The 21,275-nt window shown below is 40.3% G+C and overlaps 2 protein-coding genes across 2 annotated transcripts in view; both read left to right on the forward strand.

Annotated features, from left to right (window-relative positions):
• LOC140737393 (flavin-containing monooxygenase 5-like) overlaps positions 1-21,275 on the forward strand; it is a 116,232-nt gene that overhangs the window by 25,587 nt on the left and 69,370 nt on the right. The window lies entirely within an intron of this gene.
• Positions 1-21,275, forward strand: part of LOC140737395 (flavin-containing monooxygenase 5-like) — a 219,636-nt gene that overhangs the window by 25,558 nt on the left and 172,803 nt on the right. The gene's annotated exons all lie outside the window — the stretch shown is intronic.

Genomic DNA, 21,275 nt, shown 5'->3' on the forward strand with positions numbered 1-21,275 from the left:
TCATATCAGTGTTTGATAAAGAAAATGCATTGCAGTTCTGTTTAATCATTTGATTGGAATCAAAATGAGAGATGGTGCTTGAATGCACAGCAGTGAATTAGACAGGGAAGAGAAATAATATCTTGGGTGCCCATGGCACAGAAAAGAAGTACAGTACATTCTGGTTAATTGGGACACATCAGGACCAGGACATTTTGACCCTATTAAGCATCTGCCCCAGTTAGCTGAAGTTTCATGGAAAGAATTAAAACATGTAAAACAAACTTCCATTTTATTGAGTAACAAATTATAATTTAATTGAAATACAGAACAAACTGGAACACTAGCAACACTACTACAGTACTATAAAACTTAATAATTCATCAAATGTACCCTGCCCTGTTCTTCTGATTAAATGTTAATGAACAAAATCAACACAGATGCCTAATGTAGATAATGGTCTGTTTCATACAATGCTAGTGACAACTGCATCCTCCAAATCTTCATTTTTATTGTAACGTTCAAGATGATTGTCAATATCATCAAATTGTTTGTAGTTGCAGTTGTGGAATCTTTTAAGTTTCACCCACAGCCATTTCTAGCACCTTCAAGCCTGAATGCTTGAAATTGCAGAGAGCCAAATGGTTCTGAATTGTCTTACTGCTTATATCAGTGACAAAAACTGCTGCTTTTTGGACACAAACACACGCAATTGACACAATTGAAAAACTGTTCACCCTAAGCATGGTGTAGTTTCTAGTGGCCACACAAGTGCACGGGCCTGACGCGAGATAGAAGCAGTTCCACGTCCGTCTCCTGCCCCAACTAAGCAGCTTAAAGTCCCAAATCAACAAGGAGAATCCCAGCTATTTTCCAATTACGTTTTGTTCTTTAAGAGTTGTCTCAAATAAGTGGCTGCCCTGAATAACCAATTAATCAGAATCCACTGCATACGACAGAGTACTGATTAGATTGGTCATGACTCAATGTTCCAGTGATCCTTGGTTCCTGAAGACAATTCAGCATCTGGGTCAGGCTTCCCCAGCCTGGAGCAAAGTTGCACCAGTGAATGGAGATATTCAGTATAGAATAATAAGTAATAGAGGCAAATGTCGGAATGAACTGGTTGCAGATAAATTGCATACGGTTTTAAGGTTATATCAGCGCATGGTTAAAAATAAAAGCTTATCATTATAACAAACAGCAAATACATGTTCCAAACTCAAATAGTGCAGATGCCAAAAACTCTGAAATAAAATAGAAAAAGCTTACTGCTCTGACAGCATATGTGTAGAAATAGAATTAACCTTTCAAGTCAGTGACTGGTCATCAGTTCATGGGAGTTCCTTCTGATGGAGATATTCAGTTCAGGGGAGCACAACTTAGAATAAGCATTAGACCATTAAGAAGAAAAGTTAGATGGCACTTCTTCACCCAGAGAATTGTACAAGAGCTGAACAATCTCCAGCAAAATGGAGGAAAAGATGGATTGATATTGACTGACAGTTGGCTAGAAAAAGAATATAAATGTAGATAGAGCTGATTTGAAATACTGTTGTATCTCACCATTCAGAGAGCCTGGATGATATTGTGGGTTCTAACAACAATGTCTGTTTTATTTGCAACTCTCTCACATTTGTTAAATACTGGTCAATTCCTGAAGGTTTCACATGAGAATCATCAGATTGAGTCACATTCAAATGGGACACTTGACCAAAAGAACATGAGGTTTCTTTTTTTTTGTAATTTATTTTTTTAATTGAAGTTCATCAAACAAATATTTCCATAAGATGTATTTCAGACATTGTACATATTTATCATATAATCATATATATCACAAAATCTCCACAAAGTATTTATCTGAGCTATACACTTATAGAAAAGAGTGGAAAGAAAAAAACAAGCAAAAGGAAAGAACTATGTACAAGTAGGGAGTGATCTTTTTTTTACAACAGATTCATTGATTTGTGAGAATAAAATCAGGCCTATGAGACATTATGTAGTTAAACCATTTTTTCCAGTAGGAATCAAATTGTTCCAGCTTATGATTAACAGATGCTGTTATCTTCTCCCTTTTGTAAATGTCCATTGTAAATTCCATCCGTGTATTTAAAGTTGGGCTCTCCTGTTATAACCATTTCCTAGTAAGAGTCTTTTTACCAGCCACCGACAGTATATTCATTAAATATTTATCTCTTTTCAACCATTCTTGAGGTATATATCCAAAATATATGGTCTTACTCTCCAAGGGAATTTCACATTTAAAGATGTCTTGTAGGGCATTGTGTATCCCCCTCCAATAGTTTTTGATAACAGGGCAGTCCCAAAAAATATGATAATGATTTGCATTTTGATTTCCACAATTTCTCCAGCAAACAGGGAGGTTACCATCATAATGGGATTTCTGAGAGGGTGTAATAAAATATCTTATCAAGTTTTTCCATCCAAACTCCCTCCATTTCTGTGAATTGGTACACTTCCATTGATATCTCCATATTGTTGTCCATTCTTCCTCAGATATAATTATCCCTCCTTCCTTCTCCCATTTTGTTTTAATGTATGAAGTCGAATGTGTTTTAAGATTTGACAACCCCTTATACCTGCTTGAAATGATTCTACTACCATTATCTGAATTATATGCTTTTCTAAAGAGCTCTATCAAGCATGTATTTGCCTTGGTTACATTTTTAAGCGTCTTATTAACATATTGTCGCATCTGTAAATACCGATAAAAATCTTGTTTTTTCTAATAAGTGTTTCTCTTAAAGCGTTTCAAATCTGAACAGTGTTCCTTCTTTCATTATGTTGTAAAGAACTGTTATTCCTTTAGCTGTCCAGTCCTTAAATCTAGCATCCAATTTATTTGGTGTAAAATCAGAGTCATATGCACACCATTTAAGAATTGCAATATCTCCCTCTAGATTATATTCTTTTATAGTAGTTTTCCATATTTTAAGAGTCAATTTCACCCATGGGTTATCATAGTATTTATGTACCTTTGCAGGTTGTTATCAGCCAAAATTGCTTGTATGGGGATGGGAAGTACCCGCTCCTCAATGTTTTTCCATTGAGCGTCATATGATGGGTTGCACCAACATATCACCGCTCTCAACTGTGCTGCAAAATAATAATCTCTAAGAGAAGGCAAGCCCCATCCCCCCATTTCCTTTGCTAATTACGAAGTTTTGAGACGAACTCTAGGCCTTTTACCCTGCCAAATATACCTTGATAGCATCTTGTTCCATTCATTGAATTGATTTTGATTAATCTCTATTGGTAGGGTCTGAAAGAGATATAACAGTCTGGGCAGTATATTCATTTTAATAGACTCAATCCTTAAACTGAGACTGAAAAAAGGAATCAGGCTCCACCTTGCCACATCTTCCTTAACTTTTTTATATAAAGGCTGATAATATGCCCAAATATTTGAAAGACACTGTGTGCCATGCCCAGGGGTATCGACTTTCAATTTCTCTTGGTGGGCTATAGTAATATGAAAGTAATTGGGTTTTATCTATGTTGATCTTGTATCCTGATAATTGACCATATTGTTCAAAGGATTGCATCAATTTAGGTAGGAGTATGTTGGTTGCCCTAGATAGATCAAAATGTCATCCGCGTAACAAGCCAATTTATGCTCTGTCCCTGATATCTTCATTTTGTTTGATGTATTGAGCTAATGGTTCCAGATATAACGCAAAGAGTAGTGGTGACCATGCACAACCCTGTCTCGTGCCCCTTTCTAGGGTAAGACTATTTGATAAATATCCATTGATTTTAATCCTAGCAGTAGGATTGTCATATAGTGTCTGTATAGTTTTAATAATTGTGTCTTGGAAACCAAATCTATGTAAAACTCTGCTGTATAGTTTTAATAATTGTGTCTTGGAAACCAAATCTATGTAAAACTCTGTAAAGAAAATTCCAATTAACCAAATCAAATGCTTTTTCAGCATCCACGCTTATCACTATTGCTTCAATTTTATTTTTTTTGTATATGATCCATAATGTGAAGTGTCCTTCGTATATTGTCTTGAGTCTGGCGTTGTCGTATAAAACCTGTCTGATCATTACGTATCAGCATGTGTAGAAACTCCTCTAATCATTTGGCCATGATGGAGGTAAATAACCTATAATCTACATTAAGGACGGATATTGGTCTAAATGACCTGCATTCCATTTTATCCTTGCCTTCTTTTGGTATAGCTGAGATTATCGCTTCCTTCCAACTGGGTGGCATTTGTGCCTTTTTTAGAGCCAGTTCAGTGTGGGGAGTAAAACAGGAATTAACTCATTTTTAAATTCTTTGTTCCACTCTGCTGTATACCCATCTAATCCTGGTGACTTGCTTAATTTAAGCCTACTAATTGCAGCTTTTAATTCAACTTCAGTTATGTCAGCAGTCATCCTTCTATTTTGTTCTTCGCTTAAAGTGGGTAACTCTAGGGAATTCAAGAAGGTGTCAATTTGGGTTATGCTTCCCCCTGGAACTTTGGAATATAGCGTTTTGTAAAACACTTCAAAAGCTTCTTGAATTTCACTTAGCTTATTTTTTATCATTTTCGTTCTTGGGTCCCTAATTCTATGAATTGTATTTTCTGCTATCTTTTTTTTCAGTTTCCATGCCAGTATTTTCATAGATTTCAATCCACTTTCATAATGTCTCTGTTTCAGAAACATTAAGTTTTTCCTGATTTCTTGCGTAGCCAAATTATTTATTTCATTCCTAATTCTTTTAATTTCCCTTAATGTATCCTGTGCCAAATTCAATTTGTGTTTTTTCTCTAGTTCCTTCAGCCTATTTTGTAATTCCTCTGATGTTTTATTCCTTATTTTTTTCTTATATGAAGATATCGCTATAATTTTCCCTCTTAAGACCGCCTTCAGAGTATCCCATAAAATGGGAGGTGAGACCTCTCCATTATCATTAAAATTCTAAGTAGAGACCAATTTCTTTTTTAATTTGTTCCTTAAAGTACAGATCATTGAGTAGACTTGAATTTAGTTTCCAAATAGTATTCTTTGGTTGTAGGTCAAAATCAACAGATAAATATATAGGTGCATGGTCACTTACATCTATTGTCCCAATTCCACAGGTGTTTATTTTGTCTTTGTCTTTTCCAAATGTTATGAAATAGTCTATTCTTGTATATACAGAATGTGGAGCAGAATAATGAGTGTAATCCCTTCTGTCAGGGAAAAGGTCCCTCCATATATCAACATCCTCAAAAAGTGTATTAACTTTCTTATGTAAAGATTTTGTTTCATAGGTTTTTCTATTGGAAGAGTCTAAGTTTGGTTGTAATTGTAAATTTGAGTCTCCCCCACATATCAGGAGACCTTCTGTTTCTATTACCATAATATCAGTAATTTTCTGAAAGAAACCAATATCACTTCCCAGGGGTGCGTATATATTCAATAGAGGAACTGAATTGCCGTCTATATTCCCCCTTACCAGAATATATCTGCCTTCTTTATCTCCCATTTCGAATATTTTTTCAAAATTTAGCTTACTTGAGATAAGAATGCAACTCCTCTCCTATGTCCTGATTTATATGAGGAGAAAAACAGATTAGTGAAGCCCATTCTCTTTAGTTTTTTATGCTCATTATCACTTAAATGAGTTTCCTCTAAATATACTACATGGGCTTGTTCTTTTTTCATTTTGGATAAAATTCTCTTACGTTTGATTGGATTTAATAGCCCATTTACATTAAAAGAAATGAATTTTACCTTGTCCTTAGCCATCTTTATTTATCTGTCAATGTATCATTGAAATTAGAAAAAAATTTAATCAATCTACACCCTGAACAAATAAGAACCAAGAAACTCAAATAATAACAAAAATGGCAATGAACGTGTGATTCCAAGGCTGAGGTCTCTAGTAAATGACCCTGCGTTGAGCTAGAGGAAATGTCTAGCTGTGGGGGATAACCCCTCCTATTTGTGAGTTGAGGGCCCCTATTTCAGTATTCATAAAAGTCAGTGAACAAATCCATTACACAGAAAAGATTTCCCTGTGTACTGCTATATATATATACACACACAGAACATGAGGTTTCAAGGAACAGATTAAAAGAATACAAAGATGAACTCGCAAAGCAAATTTAGCCCCATGGACAGGACATCATCTAGCATTACACACCAAGTTACAAACCATCATTTCCATGATCAAATTGACTGTTTAAGGATCTCTGAATTAGGGAAGCAGTTACAGGTGAAACAAATGGGTTACAAATGTGGTGGGTGTATCTCATGTCAGCAGGGTATCCTCTTTCAGCCTCACAATTAATTACCCAGGCACCCTGTCTTGTACTCAAGATGTTTGAAGAAATCAAGAATAGTAAGTTTTAATATTTGCTGTTGGGACAAACGCCAAAAGACACTATCAAAAAAGCATTTATTTTTCCCTCCAGAGAAAGCTATGTGCTTTTGATTCTGGAGGATGATGGGGAAGAAGATCAATTGCATTAGGGGTTTCCACTTCTAATCAATAGTCTAAGACAAGAAAATCTGCAGATGCTGGAAATCCGAGCAACACGCACAAAATGCTGGAGGAACACCAAAAGATGCTGTCAAAATTGTATTTATTTTTCTCTCAAGAGCAACAGTTATATGTTTACAAATCTGGATGGCGAGGGGTAAGGATACCAATTGCAATAGGATTTTTCACTCAAAATGCTGGTGGAACACAGCAGGCCAGGCAACATCTATAGGGAGAAGCACTGTTGACGTTTTGGCCTGAGTCCCTTCGTCAGGACTAACTGAAAGGAAAGATAGTAAGAGATTTGAAAGTAGAAGGGGGAGGGGGAAATGTGAAATTATAGGAGAAGTGGGGTGAAGCTGAGAGCCGGAAAGGTGATTGGCAAAAGTGATACAGAGCTGGAGAAGGGAAAGGATCATGGGACGGGAGGCCTAGGGAGAAAGAAAGGGGGAGGGGAGCACCAGAGGGAGATGGAGGATGGGCAGAGAGAGGAAAAAAGAGGATGGGGAAAAAACTAAATATATCAGGGATGGGGTAAGAAGGGGAGGGGCATTAATGGAAGTTAGAGAAGTCAATGTTCATGCCATCAGGTTGGAGGCTACCCAGCCGGTATATAAGGTGTTGTTCCTCTGCTTGAATCTCCAGCATCTGCAGATTTCCTCGTGTAGGATTTTTCACTTCTAATTAATAGCAGCTTCTCCAGCTGAAATCATATATAAATATCAGGTAGGGAAATTATTGGTCCTTAAATTGCAGAAGGAAGGCTTTACGGAGAAGATATTTAAATATGACATAAATTAATAAAGGGGGTATATAAACATGCTGTGTACATACATCTACTGATGCCTCGACACATCTTCAATGATGTTCCTATCTTGTGGCCCTCTCTGCCGCATCGGTGGCACTGCGGATGGCTCTCCTCTTCCTCTCTCCCTCGATGCTCAAATTGCTGAAGGCTCTGACTAAGGAACAGGCTGCGAATCCCCTACAACCAACATCCACTGGGAGACACCTCGCTCTCCATCCAGCCTGCTGGCGGTTGCTGACCAGTCCTGCGTACTTGGAGAGCTTCCTTTCAAAGGCCTCTTCCAAGCGATCTTCCCGTCGGACTGTCAGCTCCAGCAGCACCACTTGCTTGGTAGACTCCGACACAAGGACAATGTCTGGTCACAGGGTGGTGGCTGTGATATGGTTGGGAAACTTCAGCTGCAGCTCACCCACTCCACTCCTGCGCTGATGGCTTCAGCGATGGTCTTCAGGACCTGATCATGCCTCCATCGGTACCGTCCCTCACCAAGTGCCCTTGTGCAGCCACTGAGGATGTGCTCCAGGGTTCCTCGCTTGGAACACAGTGGGCACGCAGATGACTCTGCTTTGCCCCATGTGTGCAGGTTTGATGCGCTTGGAAGCACATTGTACACTGCCTGGATGAGAAATTGGATGCAGTGAGGCTCGGCTTTTCAAAGCTCAGCCCAGGTCACTTTCCTCTCAACCGCATTCTCCCATCTTGTCCAAGCTCCCTGTTGCTTCATTCCGACCGCCATGCAGGTTCTCGTCTCCTCCACTGCTGCTCTCACCTCCTTCTGAACTAGGCGGCGCCTTTCCTTCCCTCTGATGGTGTCCATTTGGGGAGTTTGAAAGGATCCTAGCCCAGCTTGGCCCCGTGTGACCACTCCCACCAGCCTCCTGTGACGCAGCCTTTCCTCTGCTTCCTGAACAGCTTCCTCTGACCTCCACTTCCTACCGGTCCTCACTTGGATCCCTGCTCGAGTCTCCTTCAGATCACTTGAGTCCCTGTACTGTACCACTTCTCTGGCTCTTGTTACCTTGAATTCCTCCTCCGAGGATTTGAAGGGCAGTTGCAGTTTGTTGTGGTGTCCATAGTTTGTTGTGTTTGTTGATGCTGCTCAGGCTCTTTGGCGGACCCGGCCATCCCCTGAGGTGGTTGCTAACCCTCCTCTCTAAGGTTTCGATCATCGTGATTGGAACTGCATAGACGAGGAGGGGCCACAGGATTCTGGGAAGAATGCCATGCTGATACACCCAGGCTTTGAACTTCCCAGGTAGGCCAGACTTGTTCAGATTTCAGCCAGCCATCCAACTCTGTGCGGGTCGCCTGAATGGATGTTGTGTCCCTTAAAGAGCTGTCAAAAATCTTACCTAAGCTCCTGACGGGCTTTTCTGTGATGGTTGGGATGGCTGTGCCTGCGATGCTGAACCGGAACTTGTTCTCCACCTTCCCTCTCCTCAGCACCATTGATCTTGATTTGGCTGGTTTGAAACGCATCCGGGCCCACTCCACCAGCTTTTCGAGCAGAATCCACCGGCAGCCTGGGACTGATTCTGTGGTGACTGTGAGGTCATCCATGAATGCCCTGATGGGTGGTTGCCGTTGAGCGGAATCCATTCTGGGCCCTCTGCACTCTGTTTCAGCTGACTTAGTGAGCATGTTCATGGCTAGGGAGAACAGTGTCACTGAGATAGTGCACCCTGCGATGATGCCGATCTCCACCTAGTGCCAGCTCGATGTAATTGCTCCTGAAGAGACTCTCGTCCTGAAGTTGCTGTAATAATCAACGATAAGGTCTCTGATTCTGCTGGAACTTGGTGTTTGGTTCCAGTCCCTCCGTCTCCGCCGCATCTGATCCCAGGATGAGGCTTTCCATTCCAGGACATGTCAAATGTCCTCTTTCTTTAAGAATCGTGGTTTCCCTTCTGCCGTCATCAATGATGCCCTCACCCGCATCTCCTCCATTTCCCGCACTTCGACCCTCACCCCATCCTCCCGTCACCACAACAGGGACAGTGTTCCCCTTGTCCTCACCTACCACCCCACCAGCCTCCGGATCCAACACATTATCCTCCGCAACTTCCGCCACCTTCAACAGGACCCCAACACCAAGCACATCTTTCCCTCCCTACCCCCCTCAGCTTTTCGCAGGGATCGTTCCCTCCGCGACTGCCTGTTCCACACGTCCCTCCCCACAGATCTCCCACCTGGTACTTATCCCTGTAAGTGCAAGTACTACACCTGTCCCTACACCTCCTCTCTTACCACCATTCAGGGCCCCAAACAGTCCTTCCAGGTGAGGCAACACTTCACTTGTGAGTCTGTTGGGGTTATCTATTGCATCCGGTTCTCCCGGTGTGGCCTCTACATCGGCGAGACCCGACGCAGATTGGGGGACCGCTTCATCGGGCACCTCTGCTCCATCCACCACAACAGACAGGATCTCCCGGTTGCCACCCACTTCAACTCTGCCTCTCATTCCCATCTAGATATGTCCATACATGGCCTCCTCTACTGCCATGATGAGGCCAAACTCAGGTCGGAGGAGCAACACCCCATATACCGTCTGGGTAGTCTCCAGCCCCTTGGTATGAACATTGAATTCTCCAACTTCCGGTAATTCCCTCCCTCTCCCTTCCCTCATCCCAGTTTCACTCTGCCTCCTCTTCTGGCTGCCTATCACCTCTCTCATGATTCTGCCTTCTTCTACTACCCATAGTGCTTTCCCATTACATTCCTTCTTCACCTCTCCGGCCTATCACCTCCCTGCTTCCCCACCCCTTGATCTTTCCTCTGATTGGTTTATCACCTGCACCTTCCCCTCCCCCCACCTTCTTTATAGGGCCCCTGCTCCCTCCTTCTTCAGTCCTGACGAAGGGTCTCGGCCCGAAACGTTGACTGCTCCTTTCAACGGATGCTGCCTGACCTGCTGAGTTCATCCAGCTTGTTTGTATGTGTTGATTTGATGACAGCATCTGCAGAGTACTTTCTGATGTTTGGTCAGTGTGAGCTGCACCAGCTTGTGCATTTGCCAGGTCGAGCCACAGCACTGACAGGTTGCCCTTGTTCTCTCTGGCCTCCCTGATGAGCTGTGTCACCACACCGGTGTGCTCCAGACAGCCCGGCATCCCTGAAATGCCACCCTTCTGGACTGATGTTCTTTGCTGGGTAGGTGCACAGCCGATTGGAAATGGCGCTGAAGAAGATATTTGCCTCGACGCACAGCAGGGAGATGATGTGGAACTGATAAATCCACCAACGAATTCAGAAGAAATTCCTTTATCCAACTTCTTGCTATAATGTGTAATGTGTTACTGTTGGAACAGGTGAGACAAATTACATGAGCCACATTGGGAGGAAGAAAAGGATTTATTGATAGGGATAAATGTGGAATTTCAAGAAGGATTGTGTAGCGGATATTAAGACCATAAGACACAGGAGCACAATTAGACAATTCAGTGCATCTTGGCTGATTTATTAGCCCTCTCAACCCCAGTCTCCTGCCTTCTCCCCATTACTTTTGACAGCCTTACTAATCAAGGACCTATCAACCTTTGCTTTAAATATATCCAATTACTTGGCTTCCACAGCTGTCTGCAACAATGAATTCCACAGTTTCACCACCTTCATGCTAGAGAAATTCCACCTCATCTGTTTTCTAAATGGACTTGAGGCTGTGCTCTCTGTTTCTAGAATCCCCCACTGGTGGAAACATTCTTTCACTGTCCACTCTATCTGGGCCTTTCAATATTCAATGAGTTCCCTCCTCATTCTTTTAAACTCCAGTGAGTACAGGCCCAGAGCTATCAAATGCTTCTCATGTCTTAACCCTATCATTCTCAAGAACCTCCTCCAGACCCTCTCTAATGCCAATTTAGAAAATATTTTATGGCTTTATTTCTTCTACCATACCTCATGACCATACACTTCCCTACACTGTATTCCATCTGCCAGTTTTTTGCCCATTCTCCTAATATGTCCAAGCGCTTCTGCAGACTTCCTATTTCTAAAACACTGCCCCCCACACCTGCCGTCTATTTGTATCTTCTGCAAACTTGGCCACAAAGCCATAATGCCGTCATCCAGATCATTGACATATATCATGAAAGGAAGCAGACTCAACACCAATCCCTGCAGAACATCACTAGTCACCATCAAACAACCAGAAAAGCCCCCTTAATTCCCACTCCTTGCCTCCTGCCAGCCTGCCAATCTTCCATCCTTTTTAGCAATTGTCCTGATTTTCAGCCTTGGGTGAGGCATTTTGTCAAAGGCCTTCAGAAAACCCAACTAAAGAACATCCATTGACTCTCCCTTGTCTCTCCTGCCTGTTATTTCCTCAAAGGATTCCAACAGATTTCTCAGGCAGGATTTTCCTTAAGCAAGCGATGCTGTCTTAAGCCTATTTTATCATGTGCATCAAAGTACCCCAAAACTTCATCCTTAATAATGGACTCCAACATCATCTCAACCACTGAAGTCAGGTGAACTGACCTAAAATTTCCTGCCGATTCCTCCCTCCCTCTCTTCTTAAAGAGTGGAGTGACATTTGAAATTTTACAGAACCATTCCATTATGGGGAATTAATGCCTCTATAATCTCTTCAGCTACTTCTTTCAGAATGCCAGGGTATAGTCCATCTGATCTAAGTGACGTATCTACTTTTTCAGCATCTTCTTCTTAGTAATAATGACTGCACTCAGTTCTGCTTCCTGACACTGTTGAATTTCTGACATACTGCTGATCTTCCAAAGTTTGATGCAAAATACTTATTAAGCTTATCCACCATTTCTTTGTTCCTTATTACTACCTCACTAACACCATCTTCCAGCAGTTTGATATCCACTCTTGCCTCTCTTGTACTCTTCATAAACTTTTGGTATCCTCTTTTATATAATTAGCTAGCCAGGAAATGAGCTGAGGCTAGAACCAAAAATAGAGCTGTGGAGACAATTAAGTGGTGAGTGATAACTTTAGTAATAAACTGCAAAATAACAATCCAAGATGGGCCAGAAAACAAGAGGGAACAGACATTAAATACAACAAGATAAACAAAAAACTAAAAGCAACTTGTTGAGACTGGCTGGTTTGTGAAGTGTGGAGGTGATGTTATACAGTCGGCCCTCCTTATCTGCAGGGGATTGGTTGCGGGACCCCCCCCCCCCCCGTGGATACCAAATAACGCGGATGCTTGAGTCCCTTATTTAACCTGTCTCAGTGCGGTGGTCTTTAGGACCCAGCGGTGCCGCTCTGAATCCACAGTGTTCCTGATCATGAAAGTAATCACGATCACGATTGAAAATAAAGTTGGAGTAATAAAGCGATCAGAAAGAGGTGAAACGCCATCGGTCATTGGAAAATCGTTAGACTACAGTCGGTCAACGATCGGAACAATTTTAATGGAGCATGTGAAAGGCTCTGCCCGGATGAAAGCTACAATTATTACTAAGCAATGCAGTGGTTTAATTATTCAAATACATACGTTTCTTAAGTGTTTTATATGCATAGAAAGGTAAAATATATACTATATAGTAAGACAAACGTTTGACTAACTGACGCTAAATAATACCGGATGTACCTGTTCCAACTTCAAATCCGACTTAAAGACGGACTCAGGAACGGTACTCATTCATAACCCGGGGACTGCTTGTACTTTAAAATCATCTCTGTTTACTTATAATACCAAATACAATGTAAATGCTATGTAAATAGTTGTTATACTGTATTGTTTAGGGAATAATGACAAGAAAAAATAGTCTGTACACGCTCAAACAACGAGTGCTTGAGATAGAACTTCCGGGTTTTCCCGATCCGCGGTTGGTTGAATTCGCGCATGCGGAACCTTCGGATAAGGAGGGCCGACTGTATAGTGTAAATAAGTGCTTACTGTGATTCTGGGGAAATGATATTGTTAGCTCCAATCGGCATGAGATGGAATAGTCTAGTTCACTGACCAGAGCCAAATAAATGACAGGAAATGTTCAGAATTTAGAGAACATGCTAGTTTCTATAAAATTATGTGATTTTACTTGGAGTATACATATACCAACTTATGGGCAGTGCAGTGAAGTAAAGCACTGTATGGGTATAATACTGGTCTAACCCATCTTATGCTGAAAGGTCTTGGCCCAAAGTGTCGACTGTACTGTTTTCTGTAGATGCTGCCTGGCCTGCTGAATTCTTCCAGCATTTTGGGTGTGTTACCTGGATTTCCAGCATCTGCAGGTTTTCTCTTGTTTGTCTGACCCAGTGTCTTCTCTCTGCTTGCCCGCCACCAACCCTTCTCTCAACCTCTGCCATATATATTGTTCATTTACCAGCCTCATTTTCTCTCTTTCCTTTCTCACATCATGTCTTGGCCAGATTTGACTGAATCCAGATTGATCATAAGACAGAGAAACAGGCCTTGTTGACCCACAATGCCCATTTGGTATTTGTTGATTTTTTCCCATAGCCAGCTTATAACATGTATGTAACCAAGAGCTCCAACTTTAGAATTACTTTGAAGAAAATACATCCTTTCATTGTTCACTGCATAGAGTCCTTTCTCTCTATCTGCATATTCCTGTTCAACCATAATGGTCTCCAGTATTATGGTAATAAGGAATATTATTGTCCAGTTTTTGCTGCCGTGGTCAACCACTCGATAAAGTATATTTACGAGGAGACTGTGAGGTATTGCAGCCTATGTGTGACAAACGGTATTAGTCCCTGTGTGAGTAACCTTTTCATCATTCAGTTTGTATAAGGGCTACCTGGCTTTGAGTCCGCTGTGCTGCAAACATAACAATTCTAGATATGCTACGAACATGAGGAAATCCAAAGCAACACCACACACACACAAAAAAAATTCTCGATGTGCTGTAGGTTGGAAAGGTATGTTTATGTATGTTAACGGTTAACAGTTGGAATCTGGATTAATTAGGACACTGGGAAAGGGACAATCAGCACCACAGTTTTCGACAGTTCTGAATACAACAAATCTAGAGCATTTTCTACAGAAAAGTCTAGCAAGCAGGCATCTGAAAAAGTTTCACCACTGAGAATATAGTGGAGCTATTTGGAAAAGAGATTTTGCAGGTCTTTGACTCCACCTATTCATACTTGGCACAGAGTATGTAGTTTGTATATTATAAAACATTATTTCTCTGATCTCAGACTTTACCCAGCACATGGGGCCAGAGTATTTTATAAGATTATTTCCCAATGGGGAGAAAACACAAGTCCTGAACTTTCAAATTGTTTTGTATCAACATTGTCTGGTGATAGTTGTTGGGGGAATTTGGACTTTGTAATTTAATATAAGAATTAGCAGCTGACACAAGCTTGTGTGCACAATGAGACACCATGCTGCCATTGGGTCACACAGCATGGATACAGACTGCTCAGCTCTCCAAAGCTCAACCTACAATCTTATATTATTCTCTTCACATTCCCACCAACTCCCCTCAGATTCTACATAGAATAGTGAAGAGTACAGCTCAGGAACAGGCCCTGTGGCCCACACTGTTGTAATTCAAGTAGATTAGTAATCAAATGGGCAACCTAACTAATCCCCTCTGCCACCCGATGCGGATATGGCCCAAGTGGCGAGTGAGAGACACTGAAGCAGGTCGATAGTTCACAGACTTTAACGCGAACAGTGTTAAAGGGAAAAGAAAATAATAAATGCTAGGCCAACAGGGCCATTAACTAAAGCTCTCAAATGGAAAACGAAGCCTACACTGCGGCTGAAAAGAACAACTAAGATTAAAATGAATACCGCTAGTCTTCAGAGTCAGTTAACTCAACAGTCCAATTGCTCAGGCAAGGTAGACTACAAGTGGGCAGCGAAGCATTGCTGTGCCCAAGACTCGACAAATACCTCAACAAAATGAATGTAGTTAAATATTACCACAATTAAATAACAATTAGCTGACGCATGCATGTTCACGAGTGCAATTGCCGGATCCGTGGTTGTGACATCTCTGCCTACACAATGCCATATGCTTCCATGTTCCTCACATTCATGTGTCTATAAGTTCAGTATAAGAATTAGACACTGGCATAAGCTTATGTGCACAATGAGACTTGTGTCCTGCAACATCGATAGGGACTGCTCACCTCACCAAAGACATCATCAAGCACCCATTGAGAAAAAATTCTTTACTAATCCCTCTTTATTCTCACTACTTTCCCATCAGATTCTGTCAGTCACCTATAGACTACAGACAACTTATGAGGTTATCAGCCAGGAAAAGCACAGCAAATGAATTTGTATGGGTCAGAACAGAGAAATGGACAGGGGAAGAATGTGGCCAGGTGTGCTGCAGGAAAATAGAACAATGGGAGATAAAGAAGGGGAAAGTACTAGTTAGAGATTAAACAAGTTTGTTTTCCAAAAAAAAAGTCCAAACTTTTGAATCGCTAAAACTTGAAGACTATAGAGAGAGGTTGGGCAGGCTAGGGTTTTATTCCTTGGGACATTGGGAACTGCGGGGTGACCTTGATGGAATGTTTAAAAGTAAACACGGATTCTCTTTCCAGTGGTTTGGGAATCAAAACCTAGAGGGCATAGGTTTAAGGCAACATTATCTTCACATAGAATATGGCCAATATATAGAATGAGCTGCCAGGTGGAGTGATTAAGGCAGGTACATTTTAAAAAATGGACAAGTATACAGATAAAATTTTAGAAGGAAATGAACCAAATACGAGCCAATGGGACTGGCTTATATTGACATCTTAGTTAGTATTGTTAGGTACCCCGTAACTGGGTGTCTAACCAGCAGATAAAGAAGAATTTGTTGGAGTCTGGTGGTACGATACTAAAGGTGTTTATTAATAAAAATAAGCAAAACCATATCAATAATGCAAAATATGCATATAAAACCAGTTAGCAGTAATAAACCTAGAAGTGTAGGAATAATAATAATCAATAATAAACAAGCTCTATCGATGTCTAGGGGTAAATGAATTGTCATAGAAAAGTATAAAGTTCAGTTCAGTTCATGAGTGCTGATGTAGTTATGGTTGTTGTATTGTAATCATTGGAGAGAGAGAGAGAGAGCGAGCGAGATGTAACAGCTACAGTCAGGCAAACCTTCCTTTGCTTTCTTAATCCGTCGTATCGGTGTGGTCATTCAGTTATGACCTCTCCGTCCTTCTGCTAGACCGTTCTTCTGTGGTGGACTCGTCCCTCTGGCATGAGTGGACACACACACGTCCCCACCGGCCCTGCTTTTACACTGATTGCCTTAATGACCGACCTCCTGGTTCGGTCTCCGAAGCCCCTTCTTTCTTGTGGGTTCCAACACTCAATCAGTGTCCACTGGCGTGTCTGGAGGGTGTCTCTCCAGACCTGTCTTTTATCCCTACTCACGGGGACTCAGCTATCCATCACTCCTGAATGACTGTGTCCATCAAATAAGGCCACTCCTTCAGTCCACTGAGGAATGTTTATGAGCAAACTATTGTCCTTGCAGTGAAACAGTAAATAATTCAAAAAGGAGGCATAATACGATTAATCAGCAATTTCCCCCTCTCTCCTATCTGTCGCTGATGTTCTTGCTTGTTTTTCCGTCTCTCTTTCTCATGGTCAGCATAGCAACAGTAATAGTTCGTGTTTCTCAGGAGGGGAATGGTTAACTCTGTACCCCATTGTCCATCAGGTCTGTTCATCACTCATAACAGTATGGATGAGTTTAGCTAAAGGATTTGTTTCCATGCTGTGCATCCATTATACAAGATTGAGAATTAACCCGAGGACAGAATTTCAAATATAAGTGAGCTGGAAGAGAAACTGTCTTTTTCTTTGAAAACGGTCAACAAAAATAACCGTGTCAGTTAGTAACTCAACCCCAAATTAATGACGAGTCGATCGGAAAACGAGCTGGGTAGTTTTGGAAAGACCAGTCTTTTTATTTTTAATTTAATAATAAGAAGGCAAATGGGCGGGCGACTGAGTTTTTGCACAACAGTGGCATAATCCTAATTATTCTCCCCACTTTCCTTTCAATCACCTATCTCACATACACACCAATAAATGCACCAATCCAGGCGCACATGCGATCTACCTACTGCAAAAAGTGAACGTACTGTAAAGCCGTACGTGCCCAGCGCTCAGGCAGGGATCGGATCGATGTCACTGCCTCTCGAAGGCGGCACTTTAAATCCCGCGCCCCTATTTAAGCGAACAGTGCTCGGGCTGGAAGCAGACTTCCACTGGACGTTGTGAATTGTGGTTGAACAGGTGAGTAGTGCACACAGAATGGGGAAATTAAACAGAACCTGTTCCTCGAATGCGACTGCTATTTCCTTTTGTTAACCCTGCTCATTTTTCTCTATCTCGACGACGTCAAAACTTTCTCCCTTTTTTCGTTTATTTCGGGGTACTAGACAAGGCTGTCCTCTTAGTCCATTATTATTTGATATTGCTTTAGAACCCTTGGCAATTGCTATTAGAGAATCACGGAACATTTTTGGCATTAATCGTGGGGCAGATACACATAAGCTATCATTATATGCAGATAATTTATTATTATTTATTTCTGATCCTGAGAAATCCATTCCCGCAGTTATATCATTGTTGGCTCAATTTAGTAATTTTTCCAGGTATAAATTAAATCTTAATAAGAGTGAATTGTTTCCTTTAAATAGACAGGTTCCAATTTATGGAAATTTACCTTTTAAATTAGTTAGGGATTAAAATCACAAAAAACTATAAGGACTTATTTAAGGTTATTTTTTATCCCTAATTGATCAGATTAAATGTTTGTTTACTAAATGGTCACCAGTATCTTTATCTCTGATAGGTCGGTTTAATGCTATTAAGATGGTTATTTTACCCAAGTTTTTATATATATTTCAAGCGGTACCAATTTTTATTCCAAAATCTTTTTTTGCTAATGTTGATTCAAAAATTTCCTCATATATATGGCAGAACAAAAATCCTAGATTAGGTAAAAAATATTTACAGAAGGCAAGGAAGGAAGGTGGATTGGCATTGCCTAATTTTAGATTTTATTATTGGGCAGTTAATATCCGATATTTGATATGTTGGTTAAAGGATTGGGATTTATCTTTTAGCCCTCATTGGGTGAACCTGGAAATTAAATCTGTACAAGGATTTTCATTGGGTTCTATTTTAGGGTCTTCTCTTCCCTTTGCTCTTTCTAAATTGCAGAAACAAATTGACAATCCGATAGGTAAACATACTTTACGTATATGGTTTCAATTTCGGAAATTTTTTGGGTTGACTCAGTTTGTTTTAAATATTCCTATTGTATCCAATTGCTTTTTTTATCCTTCTATTATAGACCAAGCTTATTCAGCTTGGAAGACTAAAGGATTACTACGATTTTCCGATTTATTTTTGGATAATTGTTTTATGTCTTTTGAACAATTATCTAATAAATATAATTTGCCTAGATTTCATTTTTTTAGATATTTACAGATTAGGAATTTCTTAAATACTGTACTTCCTACCTTTCCAAATCTTGTGGCTTCAGGTATTTTGGAGAATTTGTTTGAACTAAATCCTTCTCAGAAAGGGCTAATATCAAAACTCTACAATATAATTATGAAGATACGTTCAGAGCCCTTCTATAAGATTAAAAATGATTGGGAAAGAGAACTTAACCTTACTATCCCTATTGAGAATTGGGATAAAATTCTTCAATTAGTTAATTCATCATCTATATGTGCTAAACATTCATTAATACAGTTTAAGGTTGTGCATAGGGCTCATATGTCCAAGGATAAATTGGCTCATTTTTATTCTTATATAAATCCTATTTGTGACAGATGTCATTCTGAGATAGCGTCTTTAACTCATATGTTCTGGTCTTGTCCGCTTTTGAAAAAATATTGGAAAGACATTTTTGATATTATTTCCACAGTATTGAACATTGATTTACAACCTCATCCTATTACTGCAATTTTTGGTTTACCAATGATGGACTCAGGCCATTTATCCTCTTCTGCTTGTCGAATGATTGCATTTCTTACATTAATGGCTAGAAGATCTATTTTGTTGAATTGGAAAGAAATTAATCCTCCTACCGTATTTCATTGGTTTTCTCAAACTATGTTATGTCTAAATTTAGAAAAAATTAGAAGTGTTGTATTTGATACTTCTATTAAATTTGAAAAGATATGGAGTCCATTTATTCAATATTTTCATATGATGTAATATGACCCTGTTCCAAGCCTATTTGTTTTTCCAGTTTTGATTTTACATATGTTGAGAGGATCGGAGTTGACGACACTGATGATTTTGTATTTTTGTTAGATATTACAAACAGCCTTTTTTTCATTTTTTCTTTTTCCCTTTTTTCATTTTTCATTTTTTCCTTATTAGTTATTAGATTGTTAGATTAGTTTTTCTAGCATATTTTTTTTCTTTTTCTCTTTTCTGTTTTTTTAAATATATATTATGATATACCTAGTTTTGCTTTGTTTATATGTTACTTGTATCGTCCATGATTTGGGAAGACTCATTTATATTGTAACTATTGCTTATGTATTCTTTCATGTTCAGTTGAAATGTGTATGTTTGTAATCCCATTATCTATGTATCAATCTTATTATGTTGATATTATTAATAATAATAATAATAATAATAATAATAATAATAATAATAATAATAATAATAATAATAATAATAATAATAATAATAATAATAATAATAATAATAATAAAAAGATTGAAAAAGATTACGTCAAAACTCCCGGGAAAATATAGTTTGAAATAATCATAACCACGGGGCTTCTTCCTCCTGCCCGGATTTTGGAGAAATGTCACCTGCCCGTGTGAGGTTCAGATCAGCCGTTCAGAGAGGTCAGGTCGTGAGCTGTTGTTCCACCAGGAGCGGAAACTCGGCAACCTGCTACTGTCTCCTATTGACAAGTGATTCAAGTCAAGGTCCGAGGCAGACCGGCCCTAATCAGGTCAGACTCCCAATGTCCAGAGGAGACCATATTGGACCAAAACCCCCAACCCCGCCCGGGGCTGACCCATCCAAATCTTGGCCATCACATAGGATCAGCCATGTGGACAGGAAAGACTCGGAGAGATGTGGGCTAAATACAGATCAAGGAAATTAGCTCAGGATGTCAAGAAGGCATCACGGTTGGCCCGAGCAACTTCGGCAGAAGGGACTGTTAGGACGTTATTTGATTCTAGGATCAGACACAGATCAGACTGGCTACCGAATGGGGCTGAACCAGTCCAGACCGTGTCCACCTACTGGGACCAGACAAACTCTGGTCACTGCCTGTCATTCGGTGAGTGTTGGGATTGGACTTGCACTCTTCACAGCAAGCGATCCAACTGCAGAAACTGGCCTGAGATTAAAGCTTTGCAAGAGAATGAGGAAGTGAAACTGGACAGTGAAAACAAGAAGGAGAAAGTGGTATCTGCCACAAAACTCCTGAAAGTAGTAAATCAAAATCTCGGCCCGAAACGTCGACAGCGCTTCTCCCTATAGATGCTGCCTGGCCACCAGCATTTTGTGTGGATAGTTTTATTACTGTCACGTGTACTGAGACAGCGATAAACCGCTGTGAGGGACGCCGACAGAGGTCGTGATAGTTACAGAGAGACCTCTCTCTCTCTCTCTCTCTCTCTCTCTCTCACTCTCTCTCTGTCTCTCTGTCTCTCTCTCTGTCTCTCTCTCTCTCTCTCTCCCTCCCTCCCTCTCTCCCTCCCCCTCCCAATGATATGTATATAAATATACATATCATTGCTAACCTATTTTATATGTATATTTCCATTTTTCATACTGTATTGCTTAGTTTACTAATAAACACATTCAGTTACAGTACCACCAGACTCCAATGTATCATTCCATTTCTGCTGGTTTGTTAACTCAGTTACGGGGTACGTAACAACAGTGATTACAAGTATTGATCATATATTCAATTTTTTAAAAAATACCAATTACTTTCTTTATCCTTGGAATCTTGTCATTAGCAAAACAAATCAAAGATGATATAATGTGATCACCTAACTGACGAAGAGTGGAGGTAAGGCCTTTTATTT

The sequence above is a fragment of the Hemitrygon akajei genome, chromosome 12 (genome assembly GCF_048418815.1).
Source record: "Hemitrygon akajei chromosome 12, sHemAka1.3, whole genome shotgun sequence".
Taxonomy (NCBI): Eukaryota; Metazoa; Chordata; class Chondrichthyes; order Myliobatiformes; family Dasyatidae; genus Hemitrygon; species Hemitrygon akajei.